Below are 23,607 nucleotides of genomic sequence, written 5' to 3'. Positions count from 1 at the left end.
ACCACTCAAATCTTGTTAGGTCAGTACAATCATCATTTAAATCTACAGTCAGACTTCACTGGGACTGTGGCTCCCCAATAATGACACAGAGACTTAATATTAATTATAAAAGTGCAGCTGATAGCTTAGGCTTGTTTCTAGCTAGCTCTTTTAACTTAAATTAACCCGTTTCTATTAATTTACTTTCTGTCTCTTGGCTTTATTACCTCATCTCTATATTGCCTATCCTGCTTGCTCTGTGTTTTTATTAAACCAATCAGAGAGACATATCTTTGCACAGTGTAAAGGAATATTCCACAACATAAATCTTTTATTAATTGCTCAGTTGGAGGGAGCTGCAGCAGGAACAGCTTTACTCTGTTCCACGTAGTGTCAACTGGTTTGACTCAAAATGGTTGAGTCAGATTTGTCTAAGTGCCACTGGCTCTTGGATGGTTACTCAACTTGCTTGTCAGTTGGGGACATCAGTTCTTTTCATGTAGATCTTTCCATGTGCTTTCCTGGGCCTCTTCAAAGCCTAGAAGCTGAGTGTCACAGGCAAGTGTTCCAAGAGGCTCAGAAGGAAGCTGCAAGAGACAATCCTTGTTTTAAGTGGCATGGATAAGTATGTTACCAAAGCAACTGAGATTCAAGACAAGAGGTAGGAGCCTTTTAGGAAACGAAGAACAAAATACATGAAAGAAATTGGAACTCATTGTCTTAGTTCTTCCTGTTACCCAAACAAAGCAGCTGAAATAGGCTCATTAAACAAAAGGAAATATTTAGCTCGCAGGTTTAGGGTCTGAACATCTAATGGTGATACCCAGACTGTGGCTAGGGACACCTTGGTTGTGTTGCCTCATGGTAGATGCCAATGTCACGAGTACCCATGGGAAAAAGAGATCACATATTGAAACAGTAAACCAGGAGGCAAGGGCTCTACAGTCTCTTGTAAGTGTATGCCCTCATTGACCTAAGGATCTTCTCATAGGCCCTACCTTGTAGATGTCCATCACCTTACATGGCTACCCTGAGCACCAAGATCATTTGAGAGGCAAATTATCATTACCTGCTATGCCCTGTGTATTTAAATCTTGCCAGGTCAATCGCAACATCTCTAAAATATTCTCCTTATGCGTTTATCCACCCACTCCTCTTGTAAGGCACAGAAATAGAACAGTGACAGCACCAATGGATCAGAAGGAGATGGTGCTGCTAAAGCTCCGTGTAGCCACCAAGGCAGCTTTGAGCCATGTGAAGAACTGAGGGAGGTTTTAAGGGTAAGATGCTTCATGAGAGGACCCAACCAACACCATCATCTTTTCCCTAGTTTCCCTAGAAACATCCCGTACACATTCCCTTTTACCTTTTAAAGTAACTCTGAATGACTGTACATTGGAATATAAAGAAGAAAAGTAGCCATAACTGGAGATGCACTGGTTTTTTTTTTAATCCAGAGCAATAAAACCCAATGGCCCTCTATGTGAAATTCTAAAATTCCAAAAGAAAATTAAGATATTGAGTTTATTAAATTGACTTGTGGTACATGTTTTAAATTGATTTTATGCATTTTAAGTACATTTGCCCATTCCATAACTGATGTTGTTGAAAACCTCATATCTGTTTTTATAAAGTATGGAGTATGGTTTTTACTGATTAAAATTATTATGGGAAGATATCACTGTTGAGCCTTCATTTTTATGGCAATTTAAGTGGATATAGTCATAATTTATTTGCTTTTGTATACTTAGACTGTAACCTTCAGCTATGACACTTATTGTGGAGTGAGGAAGAAGTGCTCTGTGTTACCACAAATCCCTTTATGCTGTGGTATACAAGAATGTGCTGTGGATACAAATAGCACTGCCTGTACTGCTCCAGGAAATGACACAAACCAACATTTGAGTGAACCTGAAATGCACCCTTAACCCAACCAACCCATAGATCTTGGGATAAGATGAATGATATTTCTAAAGCAATTAGTAGAAATGGCACTAAATGGGGTTTAGGCTGTTTTTGTGGAATAATTCTCTAGTACATTGTAAAGATTTGTCAGTTAAATTGGTTTAATAAAATGCTGATTGGCCAATAGCCAAGCAGGAAGTATAGGTGGGCTGACCAAACTAAGAATGATGGGAAGGAAAAGGGTTGAGTCAGGAGTCACCAGCCAGACACAGAGAGATCAGGAGATGAATGTGCCATACTAATAAAGGTACAATCATGTGGCAAAGCACAAACAGAAATATGGGTTAATTTAAATGCATGAGTTAGCTAGTAATAAGCCTGAGCTATTGGCCAAGCATTTATAATTAATATAAGCCTCTATGTGGTGATTTGTGAAGTGGCTCTTGGGTATTTGGGAGTTTCTGGCAGGACAGAAACATCTGTTTAAAGTCTGTTGTTCCCTGATTTATGTCTACTCAAGATTCTACAGGTAATGAACTGTTTTTCTCAATCAAGTGACAAAAAAAAATCAGAGAGGACAAGAAGAGCCAAAACAATTTGGTTTGAAATGAATTCTCAATAAACAACGTATATTAAAACCAACCCAATACTTTGAAATGCTATGGAGTATTATTTAAATGAATGATTTTTTGAGATATAATTTTGGCATGAGTTGAGTACATAATTTTTTGGCTGATGATTGTATAGTCAATTATTCCAGTAAAACATGACTAGAATGTGCTCATTGATTTTATAAAAAAATTTTCAGCCGGGCGGTGGTGGCGCACGCCTTTAATCCCAGCACTCGGGAGGCAGAGCCAGGCGGATCTCCGTGAGTTCGAGGCCAGCCTGGGCTACAGAGTGAGTTCCAGGAAAGGCGCAAAGCTACACAGAGAAACCTTGTCTCGAAAAACCAAAAAAAAAAAAAAAAAATAAATAAATAAATAAAAAATTTTCATACTCACTTTGGCCAACTTTAAGGTATAAAAACTTCTAAGCACTTATGTTTTATTATGTTTTATGTTTATAGTGCAATGCCAAGTGAAAAACATTAACTATATTTTTCAAATTTTCTCTACCAATAAGGAAATGATACATATAAATAATATTACAGGTAATCCTTTGAATATATCCAGGTGACAAATTTGGTTAGTCTATTAATCACAATATAGTGTACCATATAAACCAGAAAGTAGGAAAGAATCCATCTTGTGTCCTCCTAAACTTCAGCTAGTTGAACAACTCCAGCCAGTTAATAATCCCCAAAGCAAACCTTGAAGGAACAGGTAATGTCTTCCTTACACAGCATCTTCATCCTTTGTGATTTTCATTCTTGATGTATTTTGTTGCAACTTTCTAAAATAAGAAACAAGTTTGGTATTGGTACTTTGAAACTCTTCCCTGATCAGATCAAAAGGTATGTGAATTCTACAGTTTTTAACAACAGTTATACAACAGATAGGTGATGCTGGGTAAGGATAATATATCTAAAGAGACAAAAATGCCAGTCTTGTGTCTCATAAAATGAGGATGAGTTGCCAAAGCTTTCTTTCAGTTATGGCAGGTAGCTCGGATATATGACATGATTTATGAGAAGTTGAAAGCAGAATGAAAACCAAACCAGAATGAAACAAAACAAAACAAAACAAAAAACAAGCAAGCAAACTGTTGTGGTTTAAATAAGAATGGCCCATGGCCCCCTAGGCTCATATATTTGAATGCTGAGTCACAAAGGAGTGACACTATTTGAAAGGATTAGAAGGATTAGGAAGTGTGGCTTTGTTGGAAAAGTATGTCATTGGGAGTAGGCTTGAGATTTAAAAGCCCATGCCAGGCCGAGTCTCTCTCTCTCTCTCTGCCTGTGGATCGGGATGCAACTCTCCACTACTGCTCCAGTGTCTGCCTGCATACCACCATGCTCCCACCATGATGGTAATAGATTATACCACTGAAACTGTGAGCAAGCCCCCAATTAAATGCTTTCTCTTATAAGAGTTGGCTTAGTCATGGTGTCTCTTCACAGCAATAGAACACCAATTAAGAGAGAAGTTGGTAAGAGGAAATGGGGTATTGCTGTCATAGGCCTGACCATGTTTGCTGGAGGGATAGGGAAGACTTTGGGACTTTGGACTAGAAAAGCCAGTGTATGCTTTAAGTGGTGCTCAATGGGCCATCCCAGGAGAAGCATGGAAGACAGTCCTGGGGGTGATTTGGACTGTGAGGGTATGGCTCAAGAGGTTTGAGAGGAGAAGAATGTTAATAAGTGGCCTAGAGACCATTCTTATGATACTTTAGTGAAGACTATGGCTGCCTTCTGCCCTTGTCCAAAAAATTCTGCCTGAGGCTAAATCGAAGAGTTTTGGATTAATGGCATTAACATAGGAGACTTCAAGTCAGTTTAGTATTGACTGTGTCGTGTGGTTATTAGTGGTCACTCTTATACAGATGTATAATGCAAGGGAGCAAGCTGAGCAAGGAAAAATACAAAATATGCAGTTTGAGGAGAAAAGGAGCACCAGGAAGTATAATGGAGCAGAGTCCTGTGTTCAAGGAGACAAAATGTTTAAAGAAGAGGTTGCTGCTAAATGGTATAAAGGGAGTGATGACCTCAGAGCAAGACATCACCCAGCTAAGCTTCTGACTTGTGGAAAGGAACCGAAGAAAATCTTAACCAGTCAGTGAAGGAAAACATCAACAAGAGAAAGCTGATGCACGTGTGATTGAATGAGGGGGTCCATATTCCAGGCTCAGCAAAGTAAGGCACCCTGAACACTGGAAACCAAACCCAGGTTCTCTGCAAGAGCAGTATGCATTCATGACCTCTGAGACAATTCTCCAGCCCCACCTACCAACCCAAGGGGAGGGGGGACCTTAAAAGTTAATTTGGCTTGGTAAAGACTGATATAACAGCCTGAGAAAAGTAGCTCTAACAATTTGACTCAAGTTTCTGTAATGTTATGGTTATGATTTTTTTTTCTCTACTCAGGACACAATTTACTGTGATTATTTACATAGTAGAGGTTTCAATGTATATATAAAAATGGCAGGCCATATTGTGAAAGAGGAAGCGTGACATGGAGGCATGTGGTTGGCAGAGCTGGGCATTGCCATGCAAAGAATGGGATGATGATTTCTAGTTTTGCTTTGCGTAGATGATGAGCTAAAGATGAGCAGGTCTGGTAATCAGACCAATGACAGGAAATATGTATTTATAAAATTACTACCCATTATATAGGAGTTTGGAAACATAGTTTTCAGAGTCTGCATATGTTTGGAGGAATCATTGTTTCTAGAACAGTTATGATAACTCTAGCTCCTATAAGAAAGTTCTAGAATTTAAAAAACAAAACAAAATCTCCAAACCCAAAGCAAAATAAAATCCCCACTATATTCCCTTTGCTATTTTCTAAACCTATTTCTTCCTAAACTCACACCTAAGGTAGCATTGTAAAAATGACAATAAAAGGGCCCAAACTCTGAGATTACTAGGGATGCCAGAACTTCTGTGGTGAGATATGCTTGTTTCTTTACAAATAAATCCTGAAGGTTAGAGCAAATTCTTCCCTTCAAGTGATGGCATTTTAAACACATAGTGAACACACACACACTCTCCATCAGCTTTTCAAATCTTAGGATAATGCATTTTTTGACTATTCATTTTATATATTTTGTTAAAAAAAAGAAATAAAACAACTTCCCTGTTTCTTCTCACTTTTCTTAGAAATTACCTACTGCCATGAATTTGATTATAGTTTCCAACAATTTCCTCACAGTTCAAACTTTCCATTTTCCTTATTTGTGGTATTTTTTGGATACACAGGAGTTTTAAATTTTAATATGGGAAAAATTATAATTTTTCTTTGTGTTTCATAGTTTCTAGAACATTTCTTCCTATCCCAGAATGAAAACAAACTTCAATTTTCTTCCCTTACTTTGAATGGTTTCAAATATCAAAGCTTTTAGTTGTCTTGGAATATACTTTTGATTCAAGTGATATTTAAATTTAACTTGAATTAGATTTGTTTTGTCCAACCAATTGTCCGTTTTTTGCTATCCTACTATTTCTTTTGGATTCATACAATATTTAATTTAATTTGTATAAAGTAATTGAAGACTATTATAAATCTTGAATTATTATGTATTAAATGTGTATCATCACATTTATTTATACAAAAAAATTGTATTGACAATATTTTAGCTGGAATTGATCTAATTATTAGAGACTGATATACTATTTAGTTTTTTATTCACAAACATTGTATACCTCTTCATCTTTCAGGACTTTTAAATTATTTAATAATACTTAACAATTTTCTGTATAAGCCATGCAAATCTTTTGTTAGAATTATTCCTGGGTAATTTACAAATCTAATAGTTGCACTGTGTAATAAATTATGTTTTCTAATTGATTATTGTGAATATACATAGAGAAATATTATTGATTTTGTTTGCAATATTTAATAGCCTACATTTTAATTCAAAAATAGACATTCCATTGACTCAAATTCAGATAATGTCATGGTTATCTAGATATAAATACACATTAGTTTGGCAATGACTTAATGACCTCATCTAGTGGCAGCTTAAAGTGAATTGGATAATGCAGTTCTATGTTCTATCATATAGCTATTTACATTAAAAAATCCTGATAGAAATCAATGTTGTTGTTGTAAATGCCAAGAAAGATTAAGAATTAATTTGAGACTTCAAAATTAATTATCTCTTTAGCTTTTATACTTTTAGTTTCAGAATTCAAATGAGGTTATTCCTATGGGACCAAATATGCAGAGCCTCCTATGTTGGAAGCAAACTATAGATGAGGAAATTTAATTTTCAAGATTATTATCCAGGGAGTTATAACAGGCCAAGCTGACACCATGTTTCACAAACCAAGGTTATCAGCAGCTGGCTTGAGCCAATCTGCGTGACCTCTACAATAACATGCCCCTGATTCCACACCAGGAGGACTGTTACATATGTAAGGACCCTTGGACTCAGGCCTATTGTGTACCTTCCTGGAGCTATTTCTTTGTGCAAGACACAACATCCTGTGTGTAGTTCAACTCAATTTCAAAAGGATCCATGTTGGAACATCTTTTTAATCATTTGAAGTAAATATTAAGTCCAAAATACACTCAATGTGGAATATAAATATACATTTTAAAGTAGTTTTATATTTATGTGTTTGAGTGTTTTGCTTGCATGTATGTCTGTGCACTATGCATGCCTGCTACCTGCAGAGGTCAGGAGAGGGTGTTGGATCCCCTGGAACTGGAGTCGCAGATGGTTGTGAGCTACTGTATGGGTGTTGTGAATAGAACCAGGTCCTCTGCAAGAACAACAAATGCTCTTAGCCATTCAGCCGCCTCTTTAGCTTCCTCCATACAACCTTAAAATGTAAAATACATGTGGGGAGCTTTTTCAACTTTCAAATGACCAACTCTAAGCTTAAAGGTGGACTAAACATGTCTATAAAACTTTTAAAAAGTAAACTGAAATGATAGTGTCATATTTTGACAAACATTCTTAAATGATAATGCCTTCCTTTAGTATAATTATGAATGAAGATGTCAATAATAGGTATTCTCTATTGCTGCTTGCTAATATTTTTAGAATAAACTCTCCTGAGGGAAATTTGGCAATGCTATTAAAAGCTTATATATATATATATATATATATATATATATATATATATATATATGAAGATACACACACACACATATCTCCTCAGAAATTCTACCATGTAAGGAACATCAGGAATGCAATGACAATAAAACAGTTACCAGTATATTCTTCACAACAATTTTTAAAATCTTTAAAAATTAGCAAAAATGTAAATATCTCTCCATTGACAAGCAAACTGAAAAACTAATAGAATATACATTTATAGTAGAATTCTGTGCCACTATTAACACTGATCTACAGAATATTTTAAGACATTTAAATACTTTATTTAAAATTTTATTTAAATATTTAAGATATTTAAAATAAAATATTTAAAATAAAATAAAAATCTTGGAAACAAAAACATCTCACACTAAAATTTATGTGAAGCTCCACAGCTTCAGAATGTCTATCATAACTGAATAGTAGTTCATCAAGATGTATAGACTTTGGGCCTAGTTAGTTTTTTTGGTTAATTTACAAATACTTTTAATATATATTGTGTAATGTAATAACACAACTAAGCAAAAAGTCTCAGAATAATATTAAATAAAAAGCAGAAAGTGAATTGTAAATCATAAGTTACACGATTACTTTTGATTTCAAGCAAAATGAAAGCATGTGTCTGGGATTATTTTTCTGATTACCATGATATGGGCTGAGTACTGTGCCCCGCATTCATAGGTTGAAGTTTTAGCTTTCAATAGGATGGCATCCAGAAGTGGGGCTTTAGGTAGATAACTAGGGTTAGCAGATGAAGTTGTGAAAGTGAGGTCTTTACAGTGGGGTTAATGTTTATAAGAAGGGATACTAGAGAGAGCTCTTTCTGTGTATCTCTCTGCCTGTCTCTGTCTGTCTCTGTCTCTCTCTATATATCTCTCTTACACACACACTCAGGGCTACCCTGGCTTGTAGATGTAACCAACCGTCTTATTAAATAAGAAACACAGAACCAATGCAAAGAAGAAAGTCAAGAGATCAGAGCTAAGAGCTAAAACCTTACCCTTCCTCCTGCGGTGGTCCTACCTCTCCTAAAGAGAGCTACTTCCTGTGTTAAAGTCTTTATATAGGCTTTCTGTTCTGCCTTCTCATTGGTTGTAAACCCAACCACATGACCGCCTTGTCACTGCCTGTCTGTACAGACCTCCAGGTCTTCTATGGTTGGTATTGAGATTAAAGGCATGTGTATCCAATGCTGGCTGTATCCCTCAAAACACAGAGACTTACCTAGCTCTGCCTACCAAGTGCTGGGATTAAAGGCATGCACCACCACTGCCTGGCTTTCCTATGGCTTGCTAATAGCTCTGACCCCCAGGCAACTGCTATGGGATGTTCTGTATGGCAAATGTGTTGCTGATTAGTCAATAAATAAAACACTGATTGGCCATTGGCTAGGCAGGAAGTGTAGGCGGGACAAGGAGGAGAATAAAGCTGGGAAGTGGAAGGCTGAGTGGGAGAGACACTGCCAGCCGCCATCAGGACAAGGAAGATGTAAAGTACCGGTAAGCCACAAGCCACGTGGCAAGGTATAGATTAATAGAAATGGATTAATTTAAGCTGTAAGAACAGTTAGCAAGAAGCCTGCCACGGCCATACAGTTTGTAACCAATATAAGTCTCTGTGTTTATTTGGTTGGGTCTGAGTGGCTGTGGGACTGGCGGGTGTCAGAGATTTGTCCTGACTGTGGGCTAGGCAGGAAAACTTTAGCTACAGGCAACTTTATTAACATACAAATAACATTTTAGTACAAATAAAATGTCACCATACTGGCTGGCTGGCATCTCTGTCTCTGTCTCTCTCTCACACACATACACACACATACACACACACACACACACACACACACACACACACACACACACACACCTACACACTCTCAGGGTTGCCCTGGTTGGCTGGCATCTCTGTCTCTGTCTGTCTGTCTGTCTCTCTCTCTCTCATACACACACACACACTCAGGGCTACCCTGGCTGGCATCTCTGTCTCTCTGTCTCTGTCTCTGTCTCTCTCAGGGTTGCCCTGGTTGGCTGACATCTCTGTCTCTCTGTCTCTCTGTCTCTGTCTGTCCATCTCTCTCTCTCTCTCTCTCTCTCTCTCTCTCTCTCTCTCTCTCTCTCTCTCTCTCTCTGTCACACACACACACACGCACACACACGCACACACACACACACTCAGGGTTGCCCTGGCTGGCTGGCACCTTGATGAGGGATCCCTGGTTCTATAACTGGGGAAGAATGACCATCTACTGTTAAGTCCTCAGTCTGTGGTGTTGTGTCACAGCTCCCAGATGAATGAATACAATGAGGCAATGCTTCTCTCTGTTGTTTAGCATGGTCTCTAAATTTTCTATGATAGACACATGGCGTTTAGAATATGAAAGAATATTTGAAGATCTACTATTATGATAGCAGAAACTCTCTAGCATATGGATGATTCTGTGAGAAACACACCACTAATTAAAGCAGTCATGGAAATCATGCCTACAGTTACCTCAACAAATCGCTACTCATTTTCTCCATACACTAATTATTTGACCTACAATTGACTTGAACAAGACAGATAGAATACTTCTTAGTGTGGAAAGTCTAAGATGGATAAAGCTTCTGAAGATAACACCGGCAAGAAAATTTGCTTTCCCCTACCTGACTGCAATTACTATTTGGAAACATTGATTATCATATTATATGTCCAATTATAGTGGCTAATTAGCATTCTGTCTTAGAACTGCATGTATAATAATGATGAAATTGTATATTATTTTCTTGCCTAAGACATCTTGTAATTATATATGTGTTCTAGTTCCTTTTTATGCTTTCAAATTTCTGAGAAAGAACTTTAACTTTGTAATACCTTTTCTAAAATTGTTATGGTTATGTCTAACTATATCAAAGGTGAGGTGGTTCTACATCATGAGAACATGTGAAGACTAACACGTGCACATGCTTGTGTGCACAAACACACACGTGCTTTGTCAGTTTTAGTTCCATCATCTCAACATCCCCACAGGCATGTCGGTGAGGTAAGGAACGGAGAGAGCAGGCTAGGTGTTTCACTGTGGAACCAGGGAAATGTGGGGCTGTCACCAGCAGGCTGAGAAGCATGTGAGACAGAGCATCTCTCTCTTCAGGGACAGACATTCACAGGGTCTACAGAACATCCAAAATGTCTGACCCTATAATGTCTGTTCATCACCCAAACTACCTGATGGCTTCAGACACACTCCCTACACTGTGATGATTATATACTTAGAATTGTATGTCCGACCTTACCAAAGTGGAAGCCAGATAATTTGTATTCCTGGCTTCCTACACTAAGGTGCAGGCCCAGGACTTCACTTCCTCTAACCACACTGTCTTTGGGAGACAGTTTTAGGGGGACCACATCAGGAGGCAATGTACCTAAGGATGCCAATCTTTTGATGAGCCAGGTATACAAAGATTCATTTCCTGGGGGCTGGGGTGATAATGGTTCTGCCATCCAGTCTCAAGCTCTTTAGTACCACAAATGAACATCCACAGAGTTTCTGCTAGAGAAATGGCTGAGTATTCTCAAACGATGCTCAGGTTTGTCCCCTGGCCCTACCAAATATTCTGTAAATATTTAATACTCTTCATCTGTTCCGTTCCCCTTCAGATTTGCAAAAAAATGTATTCTGTGGTTACAATCAAGAAGTCTTACCAATACGATAAGAATTCTTTCTTTTTAGAACAAAGCAAAATCCAACCCTCGTGAAACTTCAGTATGCGCTGTTTGACCAGCCTGGCAACAATCCTATTTAAAGAGCCGGAAGGGGAAATGTCATGTGAATCAGTGCGGTGTGTTCATTTTCAGAGCTTTAGTAATTAAAGAGTAAAGAACTTTCCAGCCAAAGAATTCCTCCCCTCTCAAGTTATCAGCAAAATTCATTCTTCCTGTTTCCTTGGTTCCACAAACAATCGGAGGGTTCAGACAGCATCTGGGAAGCTGGTGGCTTTCCTTATTAACACGCCTTTGGTCTTTGCAAAGCCTGATAGCGTTTACTGGGGCCTCAACCGCTGACTCCCCCGATGTGTAAATATCCCGAATGCCTACTTCCTGCTGCATGCTGGATCGACTATCCCCCAAACTCAGAAATCAGCTGGAGGTTACCCTCAGCATCAATACCAGCAAGGGAGTATTTTCATTCGCTCTCTTGACAAGTGCCTGTTCAGGATGAAGGAAGGGAGAACAAGACCCATTTCTACTCTCAGGGACAGGAGAGAAGCACCAGGCTGGAATGACTGAAATTGGAATTTAAAGAGATGATGATTACAATAATAAGCATTGCATCATATATCAGACTGGCTATATCCCCAAACTTTTATTTTTCACCTGATAGAATGCTCTGCCATCGTAAGCATTTATATTTTAAGAAGGTTATTATTTTTTTAGCTAAAATTTATTGGACAGTTAGTGTACGCCAGCATTAAGACTTTGTGTTCTGTACTCATTAATTACTCTCGACAGCATGGAACAGATACTGTCAACTGTATTTAGAGATGAAGTGATTCCCATGGAGGTTAATTAATTGTCCAAGGAAATACAACTACTAAATCACAGAGGTGGGACCTGATCCCAGGTGAACCATGAAAATCCTTTCAGTGAATTATGAAGGCCATGAGTCATCTCACTAGCAGTTTTATGTGAAGAGTCAGGAGAATAAAATATAACACTTACATTATGATGCAGCCGTATGAAAACTTCATGTGTGTACAGACAAAAGCTTGGGAGGGAACTTCACGTGCTTCCTGCTTTCATGTCTAAGAAGCTAAGACAACCAGGTGATTGGGAGGAAGCATGTAGGACAGAAGGGATGGGGGTTGGGTATGTGTGCACATGTACATGCAATGATTTTAACAAGACAAGCAAAACAAGCAGGAAACTGAACATATTCACTAAACACCGACTAGCCAGTGTCAGAACACCATCAGACAGTGGGGATCGCCCTGACCCAGTTAGACTCTGGAAAGAAGCTCTTTGCTTTTTGTAACATGAATGTTAAAAGGTCTTATAATAAAAAAAATCCTGGAGCCAGATATTGGGGTGAACTCTGAAAGATCAGAGAAACAGAACAAGCCAGTTACCAGCTATTACCTCCCCAACCATGAATCATCTGACTGAAATCCTCAGCCTCCAGAGTATCTTAGTTGAATTGCCTAAAAGCCTCTAGTTCCTCACGCCTTATATACCTTTCTGCTTCCTGCCATCACTTCCTGGGATTAAAGGCATGTGTGTCCTTCCCAAGCAAAGACATAAGATCTCAAGTGCTGGGATTAAAGATGTGTGCTACCACGCCTGGCTCTGTTCCCTCTGTGGCCTTGAACTCACAGAGATCTGGATGAATCTCTGCTTCCTGAGTGATAGGATTAAAGGTGTGTGCCACCACGCCTGACCTCTATATTTAATTTGGTGACTGGCTCTGTTCTCTGATCCCCAGATAAGTTTTATTGGGGAGCACAAATAAAATATCACCACATTTTCTCTTTGTTTGTCTAAAATAAAAAAGTTGTAACTAATATTAGAAAAAATATATACAATAAGTATATGCAATATATACAGTTAAGAATTACATTAACAATGTCCAGTCCATTAACATTTGACAAATTCAGACAAAAAATTCATTATTTATCCTAATTTGGTGAGTCCAATATAAAATTTGTATACAATATACAAAAATGCAATACAATATAAAATATTTAAAACTAGTAACTGCCTTTTAAAAGTAGATTCAATAATCTACCTTTTTTTCTTATCATATCCATATTCTCTCTTTTCTTTTTTCAGAGTAGATTCAATAATCTACCTTTTATCTTGTCATTTCTTTATTTTCCCTTTTTTCTTTTCAGAGTAGATTCAATAATCTACCCTTTATTCATCATTTCTATATATATATATATATATTAGAGTAGATTCAATAGCTTTTTGTTATAAAAAGAGAGATGTGGTAGCACATACATAGAATAAGACACTCAGGATTTCCGGCCCTCAGAAGTGCAGATCAAGCAAAACCCGCGGAAATGGAGTCAGTACTTCCTCTATTACCTCCAGGGCAACTGCTAGGTCTTCATGCCTCCAGGGGGCAGGTTTGGATTGAGTCCCTATGGTCACTGTACAAACAACACTAAAAGATCACGATCTGATGTTGCCGGTCGGGGACTGCAGGAAAGGCAACCATTTCCTCATGCCAGGAAGGAAGCATGTTATCCTGGACTCCTCCAGATAGACTCTTCTGTGAGCTGCAAAACTAGCAGGTTCTTCTGAAAACGAGTGCTTTGGGAATCTTCACGTGTGAAAAAAAGCCCAGACATCAGTTGACCATAGATGCAATGGCTCGCGCCTCTTTACCTTCTGAAGAGTAAATGGTCGGAAAGGAGCAATACAAATGGAGGGTAAATACAGCTCAGAGAAGGAAGGGATGGTGGTTCTGGGTGAGGATTTCCCCAAAGGAGGTGTCGGTGAAGTGACCCACAGAGAAGGAGATGCCGATGTGAGGAAGAGGGTAGAGAGCTATCTGTATGAATACTTTATCAATGCCTAGCGGGGCTTAAAAAAGAAGTAAGCATTTGTTTTCTAGTGATACCTGTTGATGCTAGTCAGAATTGGTCAACTTACTGCTCTTGAAACTCAAGGGGGTGCGCTGGATTCTGCAGTCACTACAGAAATGTGATCCTTCGTCTCAATAGCTTATGCTTTTCAGAATCATGGGTTTGGGGCTGGAGAGATAGATCAGAAGTTAAGAGTACATACTGCTCTTGCAGAGGACCCAAGTTCAGGTCCCCATAGGCACATGGGATAACTTGCAACCGCCTGTAACCAGCTCCACAGGATTTGACGTTCTCTTCTGGACTCGTTCAGGCACCTGCACTAACATGTGTGCAGACTTTCCCATAGTACACATAATCAAAAATAAAATGACTCTTAAAAACCTGAGTTTTGTTCGAAGGAGCAACAGATAAAAGTTTTAAAGAGCTTCTATGTAGTAGGAAAAATGATTCAGTTTGTGCTTTGAAAGGAAAACTTCAGCACTATACACCAGTTCAGTGGAGGTTTGCTGGAATAGAGACACAGACAGACTAAAGCATGTCATTGATATGCTAAAGATGTTCATGCATGGCCAGGATAGAAGGATAACCACAGGGGAACAGATAGCTATATTCCTGGAAGCCAGGCCCTGGTATTCCACATGGTGTCAGGATCAGTGTGAGTGACCAGTAAACTTTGGCAGACATCATGGTGTGCTGTTTGTGAAACCAGATTAGGGGAGACACTGGGTAATGTCTCGTTCTCTCAGTTCCTAAGTTCCTTTATAAATCATCATTTGTCCTGTGACATGATCTGCACAGTGGGAAACTAAAGATTCCTGCCAACAGCCACATGGATGCCCATGGAAGTGGTTCCAAAGGTCCTGGCTGGCAGCCTGAGTTTGCAGAGACCTCATGAGAAATGTTGAGAGAGAACCATAAAGCTTGTCTTCCACCTCTAGATTGCTGGCTCTCAGAAATGGTATGATGGTGTGCATTTGTTGTGTGAATTGGGGGCTAATTTGTATCCAGCAATCTATAACCAATCCTGAAGAAATGATGTACGCTATAGGTTCCATAGAGGGAACCTTCACAGAAGCCATCCAGGACAGAGATGACAGTTAAGGGACACAGCAAAGCCATAATGTAGGGAGTCAGAGCTCACATCGTATGCCTTAACTGTCCTTCTGAAATCTCAACAAAAAATTCGCTTTGGATTCTATGAAATTTTAAGGAGTGTCCATTCTCCATTGATTCAGATTTTTTTATTACAAATGGAAAGTCATGGTATGTCAGAGTCATACCATTCAAGGCTACATCCTCTGTAGGGCACATGGTAGAAGCCATGTGAATGGCTGTGTGTTGTGGGCAAGTGATCTGACGTGAATCCTGATGGCTTTATGTGAACACGATGGGTTTTTGACAGACTTGAAGGTCGTTCTGGATTTCCCCTAGGGGTGTGGCGCTCACCTTCATAAGGAGTATTCAGAGCAGATATAATCTCTTTTTATTAAAATCATGTTCCCCCCCCCAATTTTTCCCAGATTCTCCCCACCTCCCTACCCACCCAACTTTGTTCTTTCTTCTCTCTCTTTCAAAACAATCAATCAAACAAGAACAAAAAAATGAGAAACATAAAAATCTACAAAACACAAATCAAAACAAATAAGCAAAAGACTAATAAGACAAAAAAATGTCAAAACAAAGCCAGTGAAACAAAAAGTCCATAAAAATACCGTTGAATCCATTTTGTCTTGGCTAGCTACTCCTGAGCACGGGCCTACCCAGGTGTGTAAAACTCCGGTGTTTTTTTTTCCCTTTGCCAGCAGGTATCAGTAACAGATAGCTTCTTGGTTTGGGGTGGGACACTGTGTCCACTTCCCCAGCAGAGCGGTTAAAATTTCCAATGACAATGAGAATGACCTTATGCTGTTTCCTATGAATTCTCGCTTAGTTTATATAGCCTACTCTATTGGCATTATTATCATTTTTATGCTAGGGATGAGCACACAGGGGCATGAGCTGCTTACATCTTGGGCCATATAGCTCTTCAATGACAGAACCAAGGCGTGAGCTGGCCAGGCTGGTGGCAATGCCTGTCTCTGTACTATGATGAGCGTGGTAAAAAGAGGTTGCCGCTGCCTGGCCGTTTGTCACTTTTAGCAGTCAGCCCATTTGGAGGTAGAGGTGTGTGCTTATTCACACAGAACTCCCGGTCCTCTGTGCTTGACTTCAGTATTCAAGCTAAAGCATCCAGACGTTCAGTTTTCCTGATTCTACCACTCAAATAGTCTACTAAAGGAAAATCGTGATTATTTTGTTAAAAAAGTAAACCCATGGACATACATGGCTTTCTTGACAATGTCAAGTTTGTTGTACCTCGTCTAAGATTGTCCATGTAATTCTTGCATGCCCTCTTCCATTGCGCTTGGCTTTATGATGGAAAGCTTTAATTTGCTCCACACAGAGCCCAGTTGCTCTACGACTTCCTGTTATTTATACCACATGCCGTCCACTTTCTCGCACTATTTTATTTCATAAAGCACTTTGGATACCAGTTTATGTGAAAGATGTTATTTGAAATCAAGTTATATTGCAAGCTACATTATCATAATTTCCTTCCTGCATCTTATACAGTTGCTTGATGTTTGATGCAGTGTTGAAATTTAAACGGGAAGGGTATCTAGAATTGATGCTCATGTATTACTTATTTAATCTGCTGGTGGAGCAATCCACTGTTGGGCTCTGTTTTCAATATAGTCCACGGTCTGCTCTGACATCCATCTTACTCGTTTCATGGGGGGAGATCTGCACTCTGTGTGTAGTTACAAGTTCAGCATAAGCAGGAAGCTGCTTGGCTTTTAGGATGGCATCACAGGGTATAGCGGTTCAGTTACGGATCATTGGTATGTGTCAGTTCAGTCATTCATAGACTACTGGTTTTGGTGTTTTGGTAGTGTGTCGTGCTGTCTGTTCGTTCTGTTCTTTTGCTGTTTATTTATTCTGGACCACTTTAATACTTTTGGGTACAAAGAGAAAGAAAGGGGTTGAAATGGTTATTTGAGTGATCATCCTTAGTAGATCTTGTTGGAGATGTAACAAGACAGAAAGGAATATTACTTTGAAGACAAGGCTGACACTGGTACCTGAATTTGGGGCAGGGTGTGGGTTTGTGTACTTGCATTAATTAACCTTCAAGTACTGAGTGCAAGTTTTCCTCTTTATTTCCCTAGGAGAGCTGCAGTGACCACAAGACAGCAGATGATCATAATGCCATTATCATCCATGCAAAAATCTCACTTTCATATAGGTTTTGGTTCAAAAGAGATATGCTAATTACAGACGGCGTATGAAACCTTGCGTCTCTGCTCCAGTCCCTGAGTTTCTGAACCCAACTTGCAGTTTAAGGCTTAAGGTTACCTCCTGTCTCAGCTCCCAGAGCATTCTGTGTCTGGTGGTCCTTTGGCAGTGAATGTGGTACAAGACGCCCCAAACTATAGCATATACTGTTGAGAGGAGAGGAGCTTCTTGGTTCATGCTTTGCTCTTCCTACCATATTTGGCACAATTTCCTGTAGAAATTAGTATGGTGAAGTGCTTTAATAACTATTTAGTAAAGGCTTATATTATCTTTTCCCTAAACACTATTAGGAAATTATGTAACTATCATTGTATTGCTAAGCCACTATAATATTATTGATATATAAACAATGGATTCTTCCAGTCATCCTTGATATTAGGTCCGATAGACCGAAAAAGATCTAGAAAACTCCTAACCAGACCCAGATTTCATAGGAAGGCAATGGGTTAGAGACCTTAAGGGGGAAGTCTGGATTCCACGTCTATTGTTAATAGGATCTTGGGCAAACGGTTTTCCATTTTTTGAGTTAACATATTTTGACAATTTCTCTGAATATTAAATGAGATGATGGATTAAAAAATGTTCTGTGCAATTTTAACTGTTGCTTTTGTGTTCATTCAGGAGACTCTCTGTGTCTCTGTCCCTCTCTATCTCTGTCTGTCTGTCTCTGTCTCTGTCTCTCTCTCTCTCTCTCTCTCTCACACACACACACACACACACACACACACACACACACACACACACACACACACACATGGCCAGCTCCAGGTTCTATTATTTGTTTGTTTGTTTTCCTTTTTCCTTTTATTGAAAATAGGTTCTTTTCTCACATCGTGTATCCTGATTACGGTTCCCCTCCCTCTACTCCTCCCAGTTCCTCCTAACCCCTCTCCCATGTGGATCCACTCCCTTTCTGTCTGTCACTAGAAAAGAACAGGCTTCTAAGAGATAATAGTAAAATATAACAAAATAAAGTAAAATAAGATAAAGCAAAAACTATGACATTAAAATTGGACAAGACAAACCAATAGAAGGAAAAGAGCCCAAGAGAAGGCCCAAGAATCCGAGACCCACTTATTTGCACACTTAGGAATCCCATAAAAACCACTAAACTGGAAGCCATAATGTACGTGCGGAGGACCTGGTGCAGACCTGCTTAGGCTCTGTGCATGCTGCTTCCGTCTCTGGGAGGTCCATACGAGTTTAGAGAACCTTGTTTTCTTGGTGTCCTCCATCCCTTCTGGCTCGTATACTCTTCCCACCTCCTCTTCTGCAGGTTCTGCGGGGGGAAGGATTTGATGGAGACATTCCCTTTAGGGCTGAGTATTCCAACATCTTTCATTATCTACATAAGGTCTGGCTGTGGGCCTCTGTATCTGTTCCCATCTGCCAACAAAGGAAATTTCTCTGATTATGGCTGAACAAGGCACTGATTTCTGAATGTCATTAGGAATCATTTTATTGCTGATTTTAAACTTATTATTATTAAGAACAATAGTACTTGGTTTTATTCTAGGCCCCCAGACTATATAGTCTCAGGTTCTTAGTCACTTAAGCGGTGTTGGGTATGGGTTCCATCCTGTGGAGTGGGCCTTAAGTTAAACCGGACATTGGTTGGTCACTCCCACAAGCTTTGTACCACATTGGCGTTTGTATATCTTGCAGGCAGGACAGAATACAGGTCAGAGGTTTTGTGGCTGGCATGGTGCTTACATTTCTCTTTTGATGGTGTGCAGAGTACTTTCCTGTACCGAAGATTCTAGAACACGAGAGTGAAGGCTCTATGTAGGCACCAGCTCGACTTCTCTGTGTTCAATGAGGGGTGTGTGTGTGTGTGTGTGTGTGTGTGTGTGTGTGTGTGTGTGTGTGATCTTCAGCCATGGGGTCTTGCTGTCAGTTTGTAGAGATTACAGGCTCTGTTTTTGAGTTGGTATCAGAATCAGATTTCCACAGGCAGCTCAGTCGTAATTGTCAGAGGATACCTTCCAGGTAGATCGCGGCTTTCTTTGCAGCTCAGGCAGCCTCTCTTTCCCACTTTGGTTCGTGCTAATTTGAAACGTAAGAATTAGAGTTGAAATTTTGAAAAACGAGAACTGACCTGAAGGCTCTGCCACTCAGTGGCTGACCCTGCTGGTGATATGTCGAACACGGGGCCGAGCCGCTCAGCTCTGCTCTGTGTCAATCAAATGGGATGAGGCATGTGGAAAGGTTTCTGTCAGGGAGCCATGTATAGTTCATGATTGTTGTCATGTGCCTCTTCTGTGTAAACTTATGAGTGACCTCACACATCAGGAAGAAAGGCAACTTTCATGCAAACGCCATGTTAAATCACAGGCGTGGCTAGCTCAGTGTACGACTTTCAGAAAATAGCATTCACTTTAAATACTTCTTTTATTTTAAATTATAGGTAAATGTGTGCGAGTTTGTGTGTGTGCAAGCAGGAGCCAGCAGAGGCCAGAGGCTTGAGACTCACTGGAACTGGAGCTGTAGGTGGTCGTGAGCAACCCAAGTGGTGCTGAGAACTGAACTCAGGTCCTCTGGAAGAGCAGACCTTGATCTGAACCTCTGAGTCATCTCTCCAGGCCCAATTTAATTATTAAATTAAAATAATTTAAAAAAATTAATTATTATTTTTACAAGTGTGACGATCCTTTCATAATACCAACTCATTTCCCCCCAAATTCTATATTTGCTCTCCCATTTTCTTCCTGCTAAAGGTTATGCATGTGTACTGCTAGTCATTTCTATTTGTTTACTGTCTCTGGGCCCTCCCTTCATCCCTCCTTCCCCAAGGGACTCTTTCCTTCCCCTCCACACGCACCACCCATATGGAGTCTCACAAATAAATTCTCTGAATTAAGGGAAACTTGGTCAGGGATTCTTTGGTTGCCCCCTAGGGAAAGCAGCTGAACTTTCACGGCCCCGGGCTTCCCTTTAAGAACGTTCTATAAAAGAAAGTGGTCCTGAATCACAACTCTTACCCCGCCTCAGTTTACTCAGCTCCTTCTGCAGAAAAATCTATACAGAAAGAATCACAAATAGGCACCTAATAAAAGAAATTCAGTGCACATTAAAAACTAGAATACCAGATGGTGGAGTTTAAGTATTATTCAACTACTGTTTATCCTACCCAGTGCTCATTTTAAATTCAACATTTTTGAGAATTATTCATGGAGCCACAGTTGTATTTCATGCAGAGAACAAGCTCAGTTTGGAGTGAATTACCAGAATGCACCCGTCATTCCCATACTTCCCTGGTTATTGTTAATTTGGAGTGCAGCTATTAGTTAAAGTTGAGAGGCTTTCGGAGCCAATCAACATCAAGCAATCGTGGACAGCAGTCTGTGAGGAAGGCAAATCATTAAAGTTTACAGGGTGGAAGAACCCACCAACGGGTGCAAGGGCCCAGCTGCTAAATACACAACTGTTTGCTGAGTGTGCCGCTTCCTCTGTAGCAGCCTGCCCACGGAGCGGGCAATTTTTCTTGCTTTTTTCTGGTGTCTGTGGTGTAACTTTTAAGTGAACGTGAAAAAAAACAATTCCGTCTTCCACACTTTCCCATATGAATCACTGGAAAATCAACAAAGCCGTCTGTAAGCACAGCACAATCCCCGCGCAAAGTCGTAAGGCTCAAAGTCATGACCGCGGCACATGTAGACGGCTGAGCTCCAGCAGGCACTGGTCTCGACCACACGTTCGCATTTTATTCACGTCCCTTTTAGAGAAATCGAAGCTCTCCCGCTTCAAGTCCGTAAGAGAAATATTAGGAGACCTTTTAAAAGAACAACAGCCATTCTGTTGCTAACAGTGAATGCTTTGACAGCTTGAAACGTTTTCACTCCGTGTTTAAAATGAATCTGAATGAAAAGGGTTGAATCCAACGCGACACATCCTCAGTGCCTGAAAAGGCTTTTTTTTGGTGGGGAAAAAGGAGGGCTTAAAAAATCTCCTTCTGAGTTTGTTCTTGAACTTTCCAAATTGGGAAAGCAATAAAAGTTAGAGACTTCACTGTCACCCCCCCTACTTAGGACTGCTTCCTACTGTGGAACTCTGGTTCGCCGCGCTGTGGGTCAGAGTGCTGTGCTGGGAGCTCACCTGCAGGGGACCCCTAGTTCACACACGGGGGAAACACCTCAGAAGAGTTAGCAGCACAGAGCAGAATCACAACTTGATGCTACCTGGTCCCAGAGGCTTTGTCATGTTTTTCCTCCTGCGGCATGTCTTCCCGCGGGTATAGTAGATGTGAAACCGCATGAAGAAGTTTATAGTCACACTTTAAATTGATATCCCAGAGATGACACCACAATGTATTTTTTCAAGATGCCCAATACAAAGCACATCTAAGGGTACATCTTTATGGCCAAACCTCTTACAGTTTGTGAGTTCATCCACCACACCTTACCGCAGTGGTTCTCAACCTTTCTAATGCTGTGCCCCTTTAACACAGTTCCTCATGTTGTGGTGTCCCCGACCATAAAATTACTTTATTGTTATTCCATAACTGTAACTTTCCCACTGTTATGAATTGTAATGTAAATATCTGATATACAGGATATCTGACATGCGATGTGACCCCTGTGGGGATTGTGACCCACAGGTTGAGAACCTGTGCCTTACAGGGCTCATGTTTCATGTAATAAATGAAATGAGCGGATAAATACTAAAACATTTCCATGGGAAAGAAAGTGAATGCCTATGCCTTCGCTGAAAGTCTTCTTAAATTAAAGCCATTGTCTCCAAGCCTGAAATTCCTCATTTGTAAGGGAAATGATTGCAGTACCTCATCATGTCAGGTGATGATTCCTCATGGATGTCTCACCTTCCTGGGTGTCAGGAGAGCAGAGGCCTGATTCTCTCTGTCCTTTGTGGTAAATAGTCTTGGAGGATAGTGATGGTGTCTCCCTCTGGAAGAAGTGGCAGGGTACTTACTATCCGTTTTACAAGATTCAGCTCTCCTGAATTTGAATGAGTCTCTGGCCTGTAATGTAACCCACTATTTGTATGCACATTACATCTCTCCCTGGATTCACTGTGGTAACTGAAGCTTGGAGAAGTGGTTTAAGAAACTGCTTGTGCTCTGGTTACTTCTGTTTCTGTGAGTAATAACGTCCCTTGTCTTGGACCCAAGAGTCTCTTGCCTTCTACTAGCATCCATAAAAAGATAGAAGGCTAATTGATTAACTTGCAAGTAGGGCAAAATACTATGTCTGCCACAGTCTTTGATATTTCATATGGCTCTAGCAATTAAATGTTATACAATGTAGTGACTAGCCCATTGGGAACACTGGATAGATGTGAGCTTTTGATACTATTAGTGTCCCAAATCGGTTTTCAATAGTTAGTTCACTATTAACACAGTATTTTGGTATTTGACATGCATTAACTGTAGATTGTGTAGATTGGCTTTTTTTTCCCCAAGTGATAATGTAACAGTGGTATTCTTTTGAATATATCCCCTTGTCAATGCAGTTGGCATTTCTAGAGAGTCAAAGAAATTCTCTGAAGATTGGGTTCATGAAACATGCATGGTAGCACATGCTTGCCATGGCAGCACTCGGGAGGCAGAAGCAAAAGGACCTCCACACATTCAAGGCAGTTAGGTTTTTATAGCAAGAAGTCATTGAGGGATACACAGTGAGCTCTTGTCCCAATAAACAAAAATAAGCCTCAAATCCCAAAAGATTGGTGTTTCTGAATATTTGGGCTCTGTGGCTATGGTGAATGATATGTAAATACTCCCAAAGGCATAGCATGTCTTATGGTGTAACTGGAGTGCAGATTTTATCTTATAATCCAGTGTTGAGGAAAAAATATTAAACCAATCGAATAATTGGCATTCAGCTGTCTGCCAAAATTTAATGACTCAAAAACCCTAAAGCCTATAGTTCTTTATGTACTTGATCTGAGGAACACTGAAAATATGATTTTAAACCATCTGTGAACCATATAACTTACTGATACAGAAATAAGTTCAGAAATACAAATGATAATGTAGCTCTGATAAGTGTGGGATCCGTCTGGAATGCCGTCTGCTTCTCTGAGCATCTTACCCATGTATTTCAGCTCTGCGCTCAAGTTATTGAACACAAGAGGTTTGCTTGCTATGAATGTCAAACTGTGC

At 39.8% G+C, this 23,607-nt stretch overlaps 1 long non-coding RNA gene across 1 annotated transcript; it reads right to left on the bottom strand.

The window, feature by feature from the left end:
- Window positions 1–326: 326 nt before the first annotated feature.
- LOC128117823 (uncharacterized) lies at window positions 327–22,398 on the bottom strand. Its single transcript, XR_008220915.1, has 4 exons — window positions 22,267–22,398; window positions 18,639–18,765; window positions 3,197–3,279; window positions 327–566 (listed from the first exon to the last, which is right to left on the bottom strand). It is a non-coding gene; the product is annotated as an uncharacterized LOC128117823 (long non-coding RNA).
- Window positions 22,399–23,607: the final 1,209 nt, after the last annotated feature.

Source organism: Peromyscus californicus, unplaced genomic scaffold (assembly GCF_007827085.1).
Source record: "Peromyscus californicus insignis strain IS unplaced genomic scaffold, ASM782708v3 Scaffold_21__1_contigs__length_65335640, whole genome shotgun sequence".
In the NCBI taxonomy this organism is placed as follows: Eukaryota; Metazoa; Chordata; class Mammalia; order Rodentia; family Cricetidae; genus Peromyscus; species Peromyscus californicus.
Note: the sequence above shows the minus strand (reverse complement) of the source record. Positions and strands in the feature narration are given on the sequence as shown.